Source organism: Physeter macrocephalus, chromosome 12, assembly GCF_002837175.3.
Source record: "Physeter macrocephalus isolate SW-GA chromosome 12, ASM283717v5, whole genome shotgun sequence".
Taxonomy (NCBI): Eukaryota; Metazoa; Chordata; class Mammalia; order Artiodactyla; family Physeteridae; genus Physeter; species Physeter macrocephalus.
This window is the reverse complement of record NC_041225.1, coordinates 66,605,007-66,624,674: the sequence shown is the minus strand read 5'-3', so window position 1 is coordinate 66,624,674 and position 19,668 is coordinate 66,605,007. Positions and strand designations below refer to the sequence as shown.

General features: G+C 37.1%; 1 protein-coding gene and 1 pseudogene across 18 annotated transcripts in view; one reads left to right on the top strand and one right to left on the bottom strand.

Moving 5' to 3' along the window:
• NRXN1 (neurexin 1) overlaps positions 1 to 19,668 on the top strand; it is a 1,147,673-nt gene that overhangs the window by 299,495 nt on the left and 828,510 nt on the right. The gene's annotated exons all lie outside the window — the stretch shown is intronic.
• Positions 4,589 to 7,779, bottom strand: LOC102990187 (protein mago nashi homolog; annotated as a pseudogene).

Genomic DNA, 19,668 nt, shown 5'->3' with positions numbered 1-19,668 from the left:
AAAAAAAAAAAAAAAAAAAAAGCAAGGAATTGATTGGGGAAAAAAAGCAGTTGGTTCGCCTTCTCACTTTGTGTTAGTAAGTGTGGTGTATTGAGTTTAGTCTCCTTCAAATTTAACTTTTTTTTTCAGTATTATTTTACTATGGTAAGAATACTTACATGAGATTTATCCTTTTAACAGATGTTTAAGTGTACAAGATAATAACATTAGCTATAAACTTATTTTTAATAAATAAAAAGAGAACGTGTATATATGTAAGGTGAACTAGGAGCATACTGTGATAGTAAAATCACTTAGAAGTGAGATCAATATCTAATCAGAAGATCAGTGATCCCACAAGTGATCCCACAAGTAGGCCTGATTATCAAAACACCAAATGGCATTCCTTTGTCTTTTTATAGGGAACAGGCTATTTTTGTTTTTATAATTTAAGAAATCGCAAATGAACAGTGAATGAATCACCTATCCATTTTCCTTTTATGGCATACTAATTCAATATGTTTATCAAAGCCAGTTATTTTCCTGTAGTATTATTTTATTCTTCAACTAAACCAGTACATTAATGCCTTTAGGAATTCCCCCTAACCCTCAACTTGTCGTCATGAATTTATTGAAATGTAGCAAATGGTAAAATAACGAGCAGCCAAATGGCTTCCTTTCAGTTTCACTAATTTATGTTTGTGGCTTGTCAGTCATACTCTATACACAGCTAGAAATTTGTGGCTGAGAAAAAAATTCTCCCACTTAGGGATTACCTTGTCAGACTGCATGGAACATGATATAATCATTTTATTCTTTTTATTCCCCTACCTCATCAGTCTTACAAAGTTTTCTGAAAACATGCAGTTTTTCTTCCTTTAACCTTCTTGGGTACTTATTTCCTTCCCTTTTCAGGTAATCTCTTCTTGTAACAGCCTTAGGAGAGAGATAAGAAGAGAAAAGATAACCGGAAATGTTCATAATAATGCTGCTAATAATAATAGTCTATCATGTGAAGCTGGTTTGTAAGTGGGTAATGGAGAGGCTGAGGTTTTGCTGCCAGGCTGGACTGCAAATCAAGATGTACATGAGAGGGATTAGTTATTTGTAGACTCTTGTGACACTGTCGTCTTCTTTTCTCCTTTTGTGTTGGCCATAATGGAGAGGCATCTTGGCATCTTATTTGTTTTTGCCGGGAGCCTTCTCTGTTCAACATGCTTAACGCGTCTAATCCCCATTGTGATTTCCTCAAAACCTGTTCCTCTCCTCTATAGATATATAAAATCATGGGACTTATACCATCTCAGCCTTATTTTATTCTCTTCTCTTATTTTTGTTCCACAGTCTTAGCCATCTTGAAAACCCTAACAGAATCATTTTCCCCCCAAATATTAAAGGCAGAGGCAAGAAACTTTACATATGTTTCACCAAGTTCAAATAATACTAAATCTCTAGACTTTTGAAGCATATGAGTAAATTAACAGCAAGATTAAATAACGATGCTTTTTGGGTATGTACTTTTTTCCTCAGATGAAGTGTAATAAATAAACCATGTCAGTTATAATAGGATTCAGCTGAATAGTATTTCTATGAAGAGCATACCAAGTAAAGATGGTTTTTAAATTGGAATTAAATGCATCTAATTAGCAACTATTAAATTGCTTAAGTTGTGGGCAGTTTTAAGGAACACGGACTCATTTATCTCACATGTTTAAACAAATCTTAGAGGATTAGAAATCACTAAATTATTACCGATTCTTTCTAGTCTTCAAAAGATGCTAAGTGTTGCAGCAATCTCTGAATTGTCAATGCCTCTGGATCCTGGAATAAAATAAAATGGATGCCTTGGAAAAACCTGCTATTTGTTCACTCTTATCGTGGTGTTGTATTTAATAGGCTTTTAGTTGAATACACATAATGGGGAGAAATCTGTTCTGAAATTTAAATTAATGAAAGCTTTTCAAAGTGGCTTCCAAATAAAAAATTTAGGCTTCTTTTCAGAGGATGGATAAGGATGGGAATTCTAATTACCCACACAATGTAGATTGCTTCATGATTCATCTCTGCAAATCAGCAGTTTGAAATCCTATAGTTAGCATTGGGTGCTCTCCAGTAAGATTTTATGAACATCAGCTTGGTATTTGGCAGAAATACAATGTCAGTTGTCCAGACATCATTTTTCTCAATGAGCACATGTTTATATGTTAAATAATCACAGAACCAAATCAATTACAGTTTTATTTCCATTGACAGAGGTTAATACCCTGTGAGGTATATTTACATCATCAGAAGGCTAAGCATTGTGAACCTTGGAGGAAAGGAATAATTTTACAAATAGAGATGATAGGCAGGCCAAAGAATTGTTGTTTCTTGAGGATTTGTATGCTCTTTTACCTTTTTTTTTTTTTTTTTTTTTCGGTATTTGGGCCTCTCACTGTTGTGGCCTCTCCCTTTTCGGAGCACAGGCTCCGTGTGCGCAGGTTGTGGCCTCTCCCGTTGCGGAGCACAGGCTCCGGACGCGCAGGCTCAGCGGCCATGGCTGACGGGCCCAGCCGCTCCGCGGCATGTGGGATCTTCCCGGACCGGGGCACGAACCTGTGTCCCCTGCATCGGCAGGCGGACTCTCAACCACTGCACCACCAGGGAAGCCCTACCTATTTTTAATTTACCTGAGTTTATGTTTTTGGCTTATTTTGTAAAATAATTCAGTTGGATTAAGACTAACAGTGCTGACAAAGTGAGAGAGTGGCATGGACTTATAAATACTACCAAATGTAAAATAGATAGCTAGTGGGAAGCAGCCGCATAGCACAGGGAGATCAGCTCGGTGCTTTGTGACCACCTAGAGAGGTGGGATAGGGAGGGAGGGAGGGAGACGCAGGAGGGAGGAGATATGGGGATATATGTATATGTATAACTGATTCACTTTGTTATAAAGCAGAAACTAACACACCATTGTAAAGCAATTATACTCCAATAAAGATGTTAAAAAAAAAAGACTAACAGTGTTAAAAGGGGCTGTTTGAGTCTGAATCAATACTTGTAACCATCTCTGTATAAACCAGTGCTTAAGAGCTTCTGTGCTCAGGATAACTGTTCTGAACTGGGCAGGCTGTGTATAATTTCATTAGTAACTATGTCCTCGTTCTTACTATTTGCCAGGCACCATGCTGGGTGATACAGATTGTGCGTTGCTTTAGCTCTCAGAACAGGTTTGATGGGCCCTTCTCTTAAGCATCCTTGAGAAGTGACACCTGCAGAAAGTTTTGCTTAAGTGAGTCATCTTTCATTTGGAAAATGGCTCATTGAATTGTATGATTATTTTTTTTCCTCTTCTTCCTGGCTAAGAGTAAGTAGGCTGTTAGAAAGCTGAGGAGAGATTCTTCCACTCTCTAATACTGGAGCCATCATTAAAACGGGGGATCATGCGTGCCTTTCCACACCTTTGCACACTCAAGGAGCCCTGACCACATGCTGTTTCAAGTCCTGTACTTACAAAAGGTGGTATGTAGGGTGGAGCCTGTTTCTGCTCTGAGAATTGCAGCTCTTGCATGTTTGCTGGCAAGCTTTTGTTAATTCCCGTGCAAGGCAGTGTGACTTGCACAAACAGCTGGGTTTTGCTGCTATCACTTGGAAGTTTATTTCCCCCAGTGTGTATATAAGCCCTACTTTGGGAGAAGATGAAATCAGGTCCTAGAGAATTCTTTCTTTGAGAGTGCACTTTGCTAACTCAGACCCACATTCAACGGAAAACACAAATTTATCTGTTCACAATTGTAAATGTGTACAATAATGCTCAATGGACTAAATATTCAAGTAGTAAGCTCTTAGTTATTCAAAGCTATCAAAACACTTCTATAGATGTGATTAAACCGTGCATGGGAAACATTAAATTCAAGTTAAGGCTTTCACAGGCATAGCTTTGCACAAGTAACCCATCTCTTAGAACCTTCAGGTAGACCTTAGATGCCACTTGTGCCACTGCCACCTCTCCCCTTCACTTTCTTCTTAAATCAGAATGTCTTCTTTTGTCTTATTTTCTCAAAGTGTGTTCTTATTGGGTAGCAAGAAGGAGTAAATATAACAAAGAAAGGGCCAATCCCATAAGCATTATTCATGAGGGAATATGTATCCTCGATGATGCATTCTATATATTTTGCTTTAAGAAGCATAGTTATTGAATATGACATTCTGAAGATTTATTTCTTATTCCCTTTGAAGTTAGAAGGGTGAAAACTGCTTTTTTTGGTTATGTTACTTATTTATTAAAGACAATCATTTGTAGTTTATAAAAAATATTATACACAAAAATGTCTTGATAATGGTGATTAAAAGCAGCTACTCCCACACTCCTTGTGTCCACACCAATATTCAATCTAGATTGGCTTAATCTTCTTTTTTTTTTTTTTTTTTTTTTTGCGGTACGCGGGCCTCTCACTGTTGTGGCCTCTCCCGTTGCAGAGCACAGGCTCCAGATGCACAGGCCCAGCGGCCATGGCTCACGGGCCCAGCCGCTCCGCGGCACGTGGGATCCTCCCGTACCGGGGCACGAATCCGTGTCCCCCGCATCGGCAGATGGACTCTCAACCACTGTGCCACCAGGGAAGCCCTAGATTGGCTTAATCTTGAAGTGTAATTCAGTAAGACCAAAGACCAAACACTTCAGGTCCTGGAGAAGATAATAAAATGCTCGTAAGCCTTCTGGATCCTTGGATTGATTGACATCAATAAGGGAATCAATTTTTGATGTCATGAAGGAAATGTGTTCATCTCCAATGATGATTTCAAGCTCCTACCGGCACCCTTAGTCAGGAGGAGGCAACAAAGCATTATCCTCTTTGGGAATTTCAGTGTCATCGATTATTCTCTTCAGTTCCTCTATCACGCTTTTATGTACATAAATCTCTTTTCTGATCATATCAGTTTTGTAATTGTTGTTATTGGCATATCTCGATCCCATTGGGTCAGAACTCAGACTCCAGGAGTTTGAAGCCGAACTTGCCCTTGTGACCCCTGTAGTAATGCAGATAGAAGTCACTCTCTATGGCTCTGAAAACTGCTTTTAATTTCAAGGAAATCTACATTCACTTATGCTAGCTAATTAGTACTTGCATAGGTATTTTGGTGGTGGTTAGAAGAACCACTTGTGTAGCAATTTTGATGGTGATGCTAGAATAAGGAAACGTTAAAGCAGAATCAGGAACTCCAATACTGCTCAGCCAAACAGGAAAGGAATGTTTTGGTTTTCCTTTCCTTCCCTTCCCTTTCCCCTTTTTGTTCTGTTTTTCAACATCTAGTGAGCTACCTATAAGAAAAGAGCACCCAGGTTTTAAGTGAAATTTTATAATTTTTAACTAATGGTAAATAATTGAAACAAAAAATTAAAGTAAAACTCTAGGGAAACCACCAAAAAAAATAAATTAAAAAATGATGGCTGGTCAGATAAGGACTCTGAATGCTATGTATGAAATTTGGCCTTAAAACAGTATAGGCTTCTATCATTATCATCTGTCATCATCATAATCGTCATCATTATTATTATTATCATTAATTTGTATAAAACTTGCTGACGGTAGAATATGAACTGCAGTATCTGGTAAGATCTCCGGTCCTAACATATGGCAGTATAGGTCACACTCCCAATGTCTACTCAAATCTTAATTCTGCATATTGACAAGGTGGAGGATCCATGTTAACAGTGACTGTCAGTGATGTTAGGACGGAGTCTTTCATTTTAAAACCATAAATCTAAGATTGTACCTATTATCATTCCTTATTATAAACTTTTAAAATTGAACTAGTCATTTAGTTTGAGAGTGGTGGCAAATGGTGTGATTAAGATGTCTCTGTTCCAGTCCTATTCCAACCATTGATTTACTGGGTAACCTTGGACAAGTTCCTTACCCTTTCTGAATCTCAGCTCCCTTATTTGTAAAATGGAAAGGTGGCTTCAGATGACCTTTAAGGTTATTTCCAGATCTTAAATATTATAATTTTACAAATTAATTCTTCTAAATTGCCAGTTAGATTGATTTCTCCACTAACAATTATTTATCTGAAGGAACCAATTTATATTCAGTCTAAAATTGTCATTTTATTCCTCTTTTTGAATCCTTTAAAGATAACCATGTTCTCTGTTATATTTGATGCAATGGTGCTTTGATAGATATTTTATTTATTCTGAGCCTCTGTTTCCTCCTCCCAAATTGTTTCTGAGGCCAGACACCTGCTGAGGGTTATATACTCTCCCCTGGGAAATCATCCAGAACAAGAATGGAATCAGGGAAGGGCATGGGATGCCAACGGGGATCGAGTTCTGACCCTTTTCCTTTCTGGCAAAAAGAACAGGATTCTTCGATTTCTAGACTAACATAGATCAGGGCTTCAGAAACCAACTAGTCTGGTTTCCAGTGATGCAGAATGGATTATCATGCCACATCTTCTTGCAATGGACTACTTCTGAGACAGCTTGTAACATCTCTGGACAACTATAGCTGTAGCTGTCTCAGATAAAATATATAAATATAACCATTTTAGAAATCTAATGTATATCAACATAGGTTTGATAAAATCTGAGGAAAATCTGAGGATGGATTGGCAGATTTTGAAAAACATAAAATTCAGAGACCAGTTTTTCATAAAGCATCAATTCCTAGCATCACTGTCAGTATGCCTGTTTATCTTGTCTATCTGTGAGATTGAGCCATCAGGAATTTTTCTTTGTGGGACTTTCAGTATCAGACATACTTGCTGTATTCAACTTCTGTATTCAGAAGTTGTATTCTGTATTCAACTGGCTGTATTCAACCAGACACTCACTGACAATAGGTGTTATCTGAAGCAATATATTGCTCAGAGAATTGAAATGTCGTATATCTGAGTTGGGGGTCTCTTGACTCAACCAGTTAATTATTTTTATTGCCCTATAGGAATTTATACTTGTTAGTGGCAGATGGGACTCCAATTTTAAGCATTTGCCTAATTAGGCATATTACTGAAATAGGTGATTCCGGGTGAGGAGCTATCAATTACTACAGACTCTTCCAGCTCCCACACTAAATGTATCCTAACCAAGGAAACTGAAGGAGCCTTGAAAACTGTTTGAAGGATTTGAGAATTATTTGTAATTTACCATGGTGCCTTTGTTGTATCGATTATAACTTTCTAGGCTTACGGGGATTAATTAACAGGACTAAATATGAAAGGCTGCACACTAATGTCATTAACAGGAGCCATAATTACAGAACATAATTGGCAATAATTCTTCAATGGTTATTTGGTAATCAGATTCTTTTGGGGTTAAATGAAAATCAAATAGACATTTTATTCATAGAGATATTAGCAATACAATAATGCATAATCACACTTGTCGTTTAACCTTATCGGTGCTGCACACTGTGTCAAAGGAGGCCTGTGCTGTGTCCAGGAATAGTTGGGCAGAGTCTTTTTGTAGGGCCAGGATGGGATGCTGAGTGAAAGTATAGCCTTTGGAGTTAGAGAAACATGGATTCTAGTCTTGGTTGTGTAACTTACTAGTTGTGTGACCTCTGACAACCCACCAACCCCTAACAAACCTCTGTTTCTTCATCTGTCAGTAAGGGCAATGCCTAGCTGATGATGTTGTTTTTGAAGTGAAGTGAAATAAGGCTTGTGAAATCTTTACTATCATGTATGGTACATAATAGGTGCAGTTCAAAATAGGAGGTTACTTGTGGTCATAGCAGAGGAAATGGTGCCCAGCAGAAGCCAGGACACTGTGAATGATACGGAGGAGACAGACTCTTTGGGCTCAAATCCCATATGCACCTTCTCCTGGCTGTGAGCCTTGGGAAAATTCCTCAACTGCCCTGTGCTTCAGTTTTCTCTTCTGTAAAATGGTGCTAGTGATTTGTCTACCTGATAGGGTAGTTCATAGGATTAAATGAAAGAATATGTGTAAAGGGACTAGTAGGTTAGCACATAGAAGCATTGGTGTTATTGCTGTTACTGTTACCCATGTGGAAAAACTTATTCATGAATGATGAAGCAGAGAAAATTACCAAAGAAAATAGAATCTTGACCTGCCTCAAGAAGAGTCATTGAAGTCTGTTAGAAGGAGAAAAAAACAGATGTATTAGGTGTGGTCTCACTGGCTTTGAAGTTGGAATCATACTTGGAATTCCACCATCTAGACTGTCTTGGGCAGAGATGAAATAGACTTGAAAGAGGAACAAGGAAGGGGGTGGAACCCTCAAAAATCCAGCAGACATAATTGTTTTTGGCACATCTATGATGTGCCAAAAACAAGAAAAAATAAACAAAAAGGGAGACATCTGTTTCCATCATACATCCACAAAGAAATCTGTAGGAATTGGAGGAACATCCCCCCAAATGTGAACATTCTTGGCTCCCTTCCTGTCCTCCCATTTGCCTGATTCTCCCCACTCCTATCCCAACTGCCAAGAATATACCAAGTAAACGCTAAATGCCAGGAAAGAAATTCTGCAGAAAGACAAAGCTAGAGGTCAAGGACCTGAGTACAAAGTCACTTCTGAGTTGTGGTCATCTTTTTCTGATCCCTGTGCAACCTAAATGACCTATTGCATACCCTCTAGTGCCAGCCTCTGTCTTGCTTAATCTAATAATCTACTCTGAACACAGAGCATGTGAGAGAAGTCTGTGGGTGGGGTTCCTTTGTATACTTTAATACACTTCCTGGAATTCGCTCTCCTTGCTTTGAACAGAAGTGTGAGCATTCTCCAGTCACCCTGAATGGGTTAAGGAAGCTAACTGGAGGATTCAGCTGTTCCCCATATCCTCCCCCCTTTTAAAAAAAATTCTGCTTTCCACCCACTGCCTTCATCTATCTTCCCAAACAGGATATTGATCAGCTGTTGAAATGGTCCTTCTCATTTCTGGACACTCTTTCTGCAGATACTGTAGGAGTGGAGGAGAATATGGTTCTGCCCTTGAAATGTAGTTATTTCAGAACTGAGCTTTAAGAGCCTCTGATGAGGCAGATGATGCATAAGCAACCCTCTAGTGGCCAGGGAGGCCCCAGTCAACAACAACAAAAAAGGAAAGTCAGCCCCCAGTCTCTGAGTGGACTGTTTCAAAAGTGCCTTTGTGAACTAGCTGCTTGAAACTCAGACATCATTTGTTCATTGATACAATGAGCTCACGGAAGTCTCCTTAACCCTTAATGTCCCTGAGGCAGATAGTATTGTACAACAGCCATTGTTAGAATGTTGTCACCTAGCATATCAATATATCTATAGCAAAGTCTAATTATAACTTTGGATGCCGAGAAAACATGATGTGGTCGGAAATTGAATGGGACTCCTTTAGGTTCCAGTCACTGCTAGTTACTCTTGTGATCTGAGCAGGGAGGAGGCTGAACTAGAGGGTCCCACTGGCAGTGAGAGGAGAGGATCCTGTATTCTTGCCTGGATGTTTCTTAATTATCATCATATTTCCCACCACCATCTGTTAACCTTTTGGTGAATCAAGACACGATGGGCTATGCCAAGACAGAGAGAGGAAGGCCATGTTCAAGTTAGGTTTGAATTCCTTAATGGAAAGAAAAAAATGAAGGAAAGGAAATGAAAGGAATGGAAGGCAATAGCAATGGCATCTGTAGAGGAAAAAGTTAAGGCAGTTCCTTGCAACTCCCAGAGGGGCAGCTATAAATGTAAAAATATCTATGATTTACTGAGTGCTTACCATGGACCACATACTGTGCTGGCCCCTCACTTGCATTATCTCATTTAATCCTAGCAATAACAGTTTCATGTAGATACCATTATCAACTTCATTTTATGGATGAGTAACAGCCATTTAAAGGGATTAAGTATCTTGCCCAAAGCTGCAGAGATTGCAAGTGACGGAGCTAGGATGTCATCATGCTGGTTGGATTCTGAAGCCTGTCTAATTAACTATGATGCTGCCTGCCTTCCAGCCAGATATTAAAGTGAGGAGTGCCTGCTCATAGATGCCTTTCATTGAGAGGACAGGATGTGATGCAAAAAGCAGTGAATAGAGAAATGTCAAATGATTCAGTCAGAAAATTATGATTTAGTTAAAACCCTTTGATTTGAGAAAAACTCCTTTGTATGCTTTTATTGCAATAATTTTGATAGCAAATTAATTTTGTCCTGCACTACTCCATGCTGCCTTTAACATTCTATGCTAAACATGTATTTATTTTACAAGAAAAGAACAGCGTTTTTTCAGTTTCATAGCTATAATCATACCATTATGAATATGTATTCATAATCTAAAGCTCTGTGAAAGGCAATTAATTAAAGAGGTAACACCTCTCTACTTAGATTTTGCTCTAGGGAAGTCATTTAACTAATCTGGACTTCAATTTGTTCATCTATAAAATGGGGAAAACAGGTTTACAACGGTCAATAGGAATGTCTAGAAAGTGCTAAGCATAGTGCTTTAGCTTTAATAGATTCTGAAGAAATAATAGCTGTGATTATTAATAATGTCTTCTAGTATTATTATTATGGTTGTTATTACTGTTACTATAAATAAAATATTTCCTAATATAACATACCATTTAGTCCTATTTGGGGAGACGAGCACCTGTGAGAAAGGTCTCCAAGGCCCCTTCTACTCATATGCTCTTTATACTGTTCTCTTTCCAGATGGGAGATTTCCTGTTCTTATAAATATTATCCTCCTAGATTCATTATTAAAATGTTATTCTGTTTTGATCAAAACACTGGAAACTATGATAGCATTTATATTATTCTCTTTTCTAAAAAAATAGTATTCTTGTTATTACATAGTCTTCTCACTATAAAGCCATAGCTTGTAAGTACTACTTTTTAAATTGTGTGGCTCAGGTCTTGACTGGTATTGTACATAAATGTTCTCAAAAGATGTGAAAACAGAAATAACATGTGGAAGAAAAGGCTCAGTGTGGGTGAGAGTTCCAACCCCTCACAGTTATGGGTCTATAAAGAGTACAGTTTTGTGTTGATTCTGATTTCAGGGCAATCTTGAGCTAAAATTAGATCTAAGACTAGTGAGTATATGGTGATTCTATGAGGGGGAGAAAATTATTTGTTTCTTTCTATTTATCCACATTCTCTCACAGAAGTGTAATTCTTTGAAAATTTGCTATTAAATCCTTTGCTATTGAATAAAATTCAGTATAAAATAGTTATTTCTAACTCTTGTCCTAGGTAGATGCGTATTTAACACCAAAGGGAATTTTAGGGTTTCCTTATCAATAAAGACAAAAGATGCAAAAGATGGAACTGTAGTGAGCTTTTTAAAGATCATGTGACAGTTGAATCAGACAGGTTTCATTTTCTTAAAATGTCTTTGTTATTTGTCAAATTAACTGATACGCAGTTTTTTTTTTCTTTTTTCATCTGCAAATTGCCTTTTTTCATTGGGTTTCTGGAAAAAGCAATTGATGTGGAAAGTACTTAGCATTAAGTCCGCTATGTATTTAATGCTCATTACATGCTCCCCTCTTTCTTCAAACATTACCTCAACTTTTCTTTCCCATTTCTCAGCTAACATAAACTACCAGACCAAGAAAGTATCTCATTTGAAATATTTTCTGACAAAAAATGCTGACCAGTTTCCTAGATTCAGTTTACCTTCTCCATTAGCAACTCCTTATTAATTCTGTTCATAGAGTATGCACATTTTTAAATTTAAGTGACCTCAAGCACATAGCTCACTAGTTCCTGGAAGGAAACCAGGACATTTATATTTAAAGTGTATAAATAGCAACAATAGAATGAGGTAGAGACTGACCTAAACTCAAGTTCAAATAGCAAATGACCTCACTAATGCAAAAATAAAAACAAAAAAAAGTTCTGTCATAGAAGACAAAACACACCCTTTTCAAGGGTACTTAAGTGTTCGAACCGTCTATGCCATGTCTTTCTATAATGGAAAAATCTGTATTACTTTGGAAATCACCATTGTCCCATATCCCTTTTTTTTTCCTGCTACATTTTGAAATGTGCTACAGCAGACTCTAATGACTTTGAACAGACCTCTCCACTTGTCCAGTTTAGGCCAGCAGCTAATTGGAGAGACCTTGGGTCTGTCTACTGACCTCAGAAAGTTAAATTTTCTCACCTTGAGTAAAAAGGTGGAAATAAGTAATGTTTTGGAGAATATTTCCTGAAATTGTTGTCCGCATGACTATGAGTCTAAGACTCTGCCAATATTATTATTTACTAATAGTAGCAATTGCCATTTATTAAGCACTTATTTAATCTTCTCAAGGGACGTATTAGACAAGTACTATTACCTTTTATAGGTTAAAACACTGAGAACTGGAGATTAAGTAATTTGCCCATGATTACATAGACTTAGGTTTCTAACCCAAACCAAACTACTCAGACTTGCAAAGCCCGTGTACTCTTATGTGTGAGTGACAACTTGAGGACAAAAATATATTACATATTATAATATATACACATATATTTTAAATCTCAAACTTAAATTTCTTTCCTTCTGGAACATTTATCAAAAGGAGGTTAATTATACTTCATTTTCCTATACTCTGGGCAAAAATAGTTAAAATGGGACCAGATAAGTGATAAAATTACCTAAAATTAAAGATGATGGATCATCTTTATAGATCACTTATATTTCTTCTCTTTCTCTCTCCCTTTGGCTTTTTGTTTGTGGGTGGTATATAGTTAGTTATGATATTTATTTGCATGCAAACACCAACTTGTTAAAACTAAAATCATTTGAATGAGTTTTGATGTTGATAAAATATCTCACATCACTTAGGGTCCCAGGTCTCAGACGTGGCCTCAAGGCATAACTGGGACCAAAACCAGGAAAGGACAGAGGAGACTCCAACCCTGTGTTTCCTGTTCCTGATGGTCAGTGTGTTTGACATGATTAGGGTGAGGGTTGCAGAGTAAATAATCTCAGTGCTGGTAACATTTTCTGGGATTGTTACCACTTTCTTCATTGAGAGTGCCTTGAGGAAAGACAGATAGCATGGAGAAAATGGAGACAGAGTGGCAAGAAAAAGAGTTATCCTGAGGCTTCACAAACTGAGGCACACATTTGCAAAGCCACCAGGTGAACATAGTGTGTCATTACTTTTACATTAAAATAAATGCAATAACATAATGAAATTTAAAATATGTGAATTGGGGCTTCCCTGGTGGCGCAGTGGTTGCGCGTCCGCCTGCCGATGCAGGGGAACCGGGTTCGCGCCCCGGTCTGGGAGGATCCCACATGCCGCGGAGCGGCTGGGCCCGTGAGCCATGGCCGCTGGGCCTGCGCGTCCCCTGTGCTCCGCAACGGGAGAGGCCACAACAGAGGGAGGCCCGCATACCACAAAAAAAAATAATAAAATAAAATAAAATATGTGAATTTTTAAGATAAAATAGAAGATGTAAAATACATGCCTTTTATACTTTCTATAGGGCACAATGATTCTGGAATTCTGAGATACATTTTTATTTTTTTCTCATATTAGAAGTGTTTGTGGGGAGAAGTGGGGAGGAGAATCGAGAATACAGATGTGTTGAACAGAAAAAAATTTTTTAAGTACGGCAGTATCTTAGTCAAGATGAACTTTATAGTTAGACACCAGGTCCTTTTTCGAGGTTGCACTATAAATAACTCTGTTCTTAGGGAAACAGTTACTTGGACACAACCAATAAATGAACATTTATTATTTGGCAGCAGAATTGGTTAAGTCCAGACTAGGGTGTGTTTCTGTCATAAATGGTAACCTGGTTTTGGAGAGACAGCTAAATAAGATAATGAGGATAGTTTTGATCTTTTTTAATTAATATTGATTTTTATGTGTCAGTTTTGTGTAGGCAGGAGATACAATTATGCCCTAAGTGCAGTAAGTCATACCCTTCACAGATTGTGACAGAGAGAAGGAGTATTTTTAGTGGTAGGAGTTAATTTGTGCTGGCATTAATGCATGAAAACGTTGATGATGATGTCTAATTGTTTCCTATATTACTAGTTCAACTAAAAATAGGGTTCATGAACCAAGCTGTGGGAAGTCATCGATTATGACAGCTTCTTCAAAAGTGAATTGCTTAAAATTATTCTTCTTACTAATCAGTTTTTGATTCCAAAATGAACTTTTATTCCATTTTCCTCCTCTTCTTTCTCCCTCACTCATCTGAGCCTCCTACACTAAATATTGAAATGGGCATAAAAAGTGAGGAAATTTATAACCTACTTTACTTATGCTAGGAAAGAAATACTGGGGGGAAACTCATTTTAAAAATTCAGTATTAACCATCTTATTGACTGTTTTATATAAATATAAATGGATACATTCACATAGTCAAACACAAAGAATATCTGTCATTTTCATTAGGTTGATACTCTGCATACATAATTTCTTTGGAAGTGTGGTGATTTAGTAATGGTTTGGCTTCATCATATTGAGATAGCCCTAAAAAATGTCCACTTTGTTCCCGTTTATGTACTCAGGGACAATTTCCTGAATGCTTACTGTGCACTCTGCAATGTACTGCTCTTTACTAGAGTCTTGAAAAATAAGATTGACAGGAAGATGTTAAGACTTAGTTTTTGTTTGTTTGTTTTTTGCGGTACGCAGGCCTCTCACTGTTTTGGCCTCTCCCGTTGTAGAGCACAGGCTCCGGACACGCAGGCTCAGCGGCCATGGCTCACGTGCCCAGCCACTCAGCGGCATGTGGGATCTTCCCGGCCCGGGGCACGAACCCGTGTCCCCTGCATCGGCAGGCGGACTCTCAACCACTGCGCCACCAGGGAAGCCCAAGATTTAGTTTTTATCTGTGTCAGAATACTTCCTCTTCAAGGAAAACAATCACAAATTTATTATGTCACATAACCAGAAATCCAGAAGTCAGAGAGTTTGACATCTCTAGATTCTCTTGAACCTGGCCATTTATCTCTCTGCCATCTTCAGCATATTGATTGGCTTTCGTCCTTAGGTTTGTCTAGTTGTGATTACAAGATGAGTGCAGTAGCTTTACGTATGCTCATATATGCTTCAAATATGCTCATATAACTACATCCTAAAATAGACTAGGACTGTGTGTGTGTGTGTGTGTGTGTGTGTGTGTGTGTGTGTGCCTTTCCCACAAGTTCCTAAGCATTTTCCCTCCGATCTCATTGACTCTTTCCTAAACCAGTCACAGGTATTAGAAGAGAATTACCAAGAATCTCTAGGCTAATCAAGACTCTTGCCCCCAGAGCTAGGCAAAGTTAAGTTTCCCTAGAAGCACGGATCACTTGAATGCCTAACAAAAGTAGAGCAGGAAAATAGGTGGAAAAAGGGTACAGTTTTAAGAGCTACTTAGAGGTAAACACAAATAAATAAGCGAAATTCCAAAACCTTGACTGAGAAATATACACAGCTTCATGAATCATATGTACAGATAAAAAGTGATATGGTAAATGCTGAGGGGCTTGGAGAAATCATCCTATACTGAACAACTATGCTTGCATTGCCATTTGACTTTTAGAATCACTGACAATTTTTCAGTATTTGAAGTAACAGTCAAACTAACCAAATTCTACTATGTGTCAAAGACAATAAAAGACACAAGCCTGAGTCACCCCACATATTTCCCTGTGAATGTACTAATAAGTTTTTAAGCCTGAGAATACTTTAGCCCCCTTTTCAAATCATAGCCCATTAAACAAGAAACTCACTTAACTTTTGATATTTCACTGTTAAATAATGATGTTAAAATTCCCTCCTGCTGTGTGTATTTACGAAAATGATCATATAAATAAACATTGATTAAAACTTTTCTTATGGAATAGGGAAGGACCAATGAGCTAGAGTAGCTCATAAAAGCTTACTTCATTTAGTAAAGTTTCTGAATAATATAGGTAACCATATTGATTATTGAGTTTATCTACCATTTTAATTAGTGTTATGCACAAAGCGAAATTCCAAAACCTTGACTGAGAAATATACACAGCTTCATGAATCATATGTACAGATAAAAAGTGATATGGTAAATGCTGAGGGGCTTGGAGAAATCATCCTATACTGAACAACTATGCTTGCATTGCCATTTGACTTTTAGAATCACTGACAATTTTTCAGTATTTGAAGTAACAGTCAAACTAACCAAATTCTACTATGTGTCAAAGACAATAAAAGACACAAGCCTGAGTCACCCCACATATTTCCCTGTGAATGTACTAATAAGTTTTTAAGCCTGAGAATACTTTAGCCCCCTTTTCAAATCATAGCCCATTAAACAAGAAACTCACTTAACTTTTGATATTTCACTGTTAAATAATGATGTTAAAATTCCCTCCTGCTGTGTGTATTTACGAAAATGATCATATAAATAAACATTGATTAAAACTTTTCTTATGGAATAGGGAAGGACCAATGAGCTAGAGTAGCTCATAAAAGCTTACTTCATTTAGTAAAGTTTCTGAATAATATAGGTAACCATATTGATTATTGAGTTTATCTACCATTTTAATTAGTGTTATGCACACACACACACACACACACATATATATGTATATATACAAACATGTATACAAACAAATTAGTACAGGTTACACCATATAGAATTACTGGTTTGTTTAGGTCAAAAGAGATGAATATCAGAAATTTCATATGGTTCAACTGAAGATTTTTAAGCAAGTGGGGTACAGAGAAAGCATTTGGAGACAATAAAGCTTTGTTGTACTTTGTGACTAATACACTGTGTTTTCAGCCCCAACAAGGGTATCTTGAGAACAATACTAACTTGTAATTTTTAATTATAGAAGAAAGTCTCCTTGATAAAATATCTTCCGTGAATCTAATGTCCTTTGTCTATTTCTACTGTGCTACCAGAAAATCTTTAATAGCAAGCATTTGTAAGAATTTTTGCCATCCACAGATTTACAACATACAGTGTTATAGGAAATATGAATGCTTGTCATGAATTAGAACTCAGAAATTCAGAGTCCAGGTCTAGCTTCCTTTGCAGGTAGTATTCTACAGACAGTTAGGAATTTTAAATCTAAAACTTAATCTAGTATTTTAAATCTAAATCAAGTCTTAGCACTGATTCAAACCAAGTCTTCTAAAGATAAAGACACTGAAGCCTGGTGACCAAGACAGACCTGGTTATCTGAGGCAGTTCTAACCACCCCCTCCCCACGCCCTCTTCTCACTTTACATCTAGTTGCCTGATACGCAATCAGGATGCCACCATTTAACCTCGGGGGCCCTGCTTGTCTTCCCCCATGATGGCTGAGGCTTTTGTTTCAAGTTTTAATTAGATTTTGGTATTCTTTCCAGGTATAAACATGCTCCTTATTTTTTAATATATCTGAGATCTTTAGGGCCTTCCTGTAGTGAGTTATGTTTAATACTTGATTATTGAGACATTTCCTTTTTCCCTCCCCAAATTTAAAGCTTTTATCAGATTGACAATAATAAAAAAACTTCTGTGAGATTTCAGAAGAGTTGCCAATATCTGCCAGTTTCCACAAAAGAACTTCTGCCTTCTCTGTATACTCTAATGGCTGAGAGTATTGCCATATTTTTCTGTTACTGCTTAGAAATCTGAAGTTTCTATACCTTTATTGTACATGGAAAGTAGAGCATTTTGTGTGATATTCTTTCAATTCTGAATAGATTAGATGTTAAATGGCTACATATTGTTTAAAGGCAGGCAGAGAGCTGACATTTGAACCAGAGAATTGCTTTTTTAAATTTGGAATACATACAAAACTCCTAATTCTGTCAACTTATGGAGGTCAGTGGTAAAGGGTCAGAGTCAGTGTAGAGATGTGATATTATTAATATGAAAATTTTCCCAGTGCATAACCAGTATTGAATTTTTAAAAAATTTGGCCCCAAATAGGTTCTTCCTAAAGCCAGCAATTTCACTGAATTAAGCAAGATTTATTCACCTTTTTAAAGTGGGCATGATCTAAAACACTGTTCTTGGAAAGGTCGTGCTTACTCTCTGGTTGATATTCTGCAAGCCAAATGCAACTCTATTTTGTGTTTTTTCATCTGTGCCATTTCAAGCCAGAAGTAGTCCTCAGAAACAGTATTTAGTGTAAAAAGTAATTCTGTAATAAATGTTTTCCAGCACCCACGGTTTCCAAGCTAGTTATGTCTGTCTTCAGGTAGGGTTCACCCATGACCCATCCTTTTAGAATTTCCATGCTTGGAGAAAATTTGCCTCCCATAAACCTTCCTCAATAACCCTTGTGACTCTGATATTTTGATATTCCTTAGTGTTTCCTTATAAAATTCTTATACTCTTGATTTTTTATTTTTTAAGATCTTTAAGAGAAAGACTACCTTCCACATGAGATCCTTGTTATGTCTTTGGGCTATTGTCAATAGTCTTTTTTATAATGAAATATTTTGACCATTTTAGAACTGACTTTCATTGAATAACTACATCTTATAGTCAATAGTGTGACCAAAAACAAACAAACAAAAAAACCCAAAATAAGAAAGTATTACCCTTGTATATTGACATGGAAAATAGAACAAGGCTATTCCATAGAGGGTGATCCTCCAAAATTATAAAATGGGTGAGAATTATTAACATTAAAAAAAGGGGTTCATGACTCTTTATGAAAATAAACAGTAATCTGAATTAAATGTTACTAAGTTTACATAAGCAGACAATTTAAAGTCATGGACTTTAGAATGAATGCAGCCTGGGTTCAAATCCCAGCTCTACCATTTACATTTTATAAGAGCCTAGGCAAGTTACTTAACCTTTTAAAATTTTCTCATATTTAAAATGGGAACAATACCATCGGTCTCATAGAGCAATTGAGATAATTAAATAAAATAACGTGTCTCAAAGAAGGACACTACATAATGATCAAGGAATCAATCCAAGAAGAAGATATAACAATTGTAAAAATTTATGCACCCAACATAAGAGCACCTCAATACATAAGGCAAACGCTCACAGCCATAAAAGGGGAAATTGACAGTAACACAATCAAGGTAGGGGACTTTAACACCCCACTTTCACCAATGGACAGATCATCCAAAATGAAAATAAATAAGGAAACACAAGCTTTAAATGGTACATTAAACAAGATGGACTAAATTGGTATTTATAGGACATTCCATCCAAAAACAACAGGATACACTTTCTTCTCAAGGGCTCATGAAACATTCTCCAGGATAGATCATATCTTGGGTCACAAATCAAGCCTTGGTAAATTTAAGAAAATTGAAATCATATTAAGTATCTTTTCCAGCCACAACACAATGAAAGATATCAATTACAGAAAAAAAACTGTAAAAAGTACAAACACATGGAGACTAAACAGTACACTACTAAATAACGAAGAGATCACTGAAGGAATCAAAGAGGAAATCAAAAAATACCTAGAAACAAATGACAATGAAAACACGGTAACCCAAAACCTATGGGATGCAGCAAAAGCAATTCTAAGGGGGAAGTTTATAGCAATACGATCCTACCTCAAGAAACAAGAAACATCTCAAATAAACAACCTAACCTTACACCTAAAGCAATTACAGAAAGAACAACAAAAAAACCCCAAAGTTAGCAGAAGGAAAGAAGTCATAAAGATCAGATCAGAAAATCTTCCAACAAACAAAAGCCCAGGACCAGATGGCTTCACAGGCAAATTCTATCAAACATTTAGAGAAGAGCTGACACCTATCCTTCTCAAACTCTTCCAAAACATAGAAGAGGGAGGAACACTCCCAAACTCATA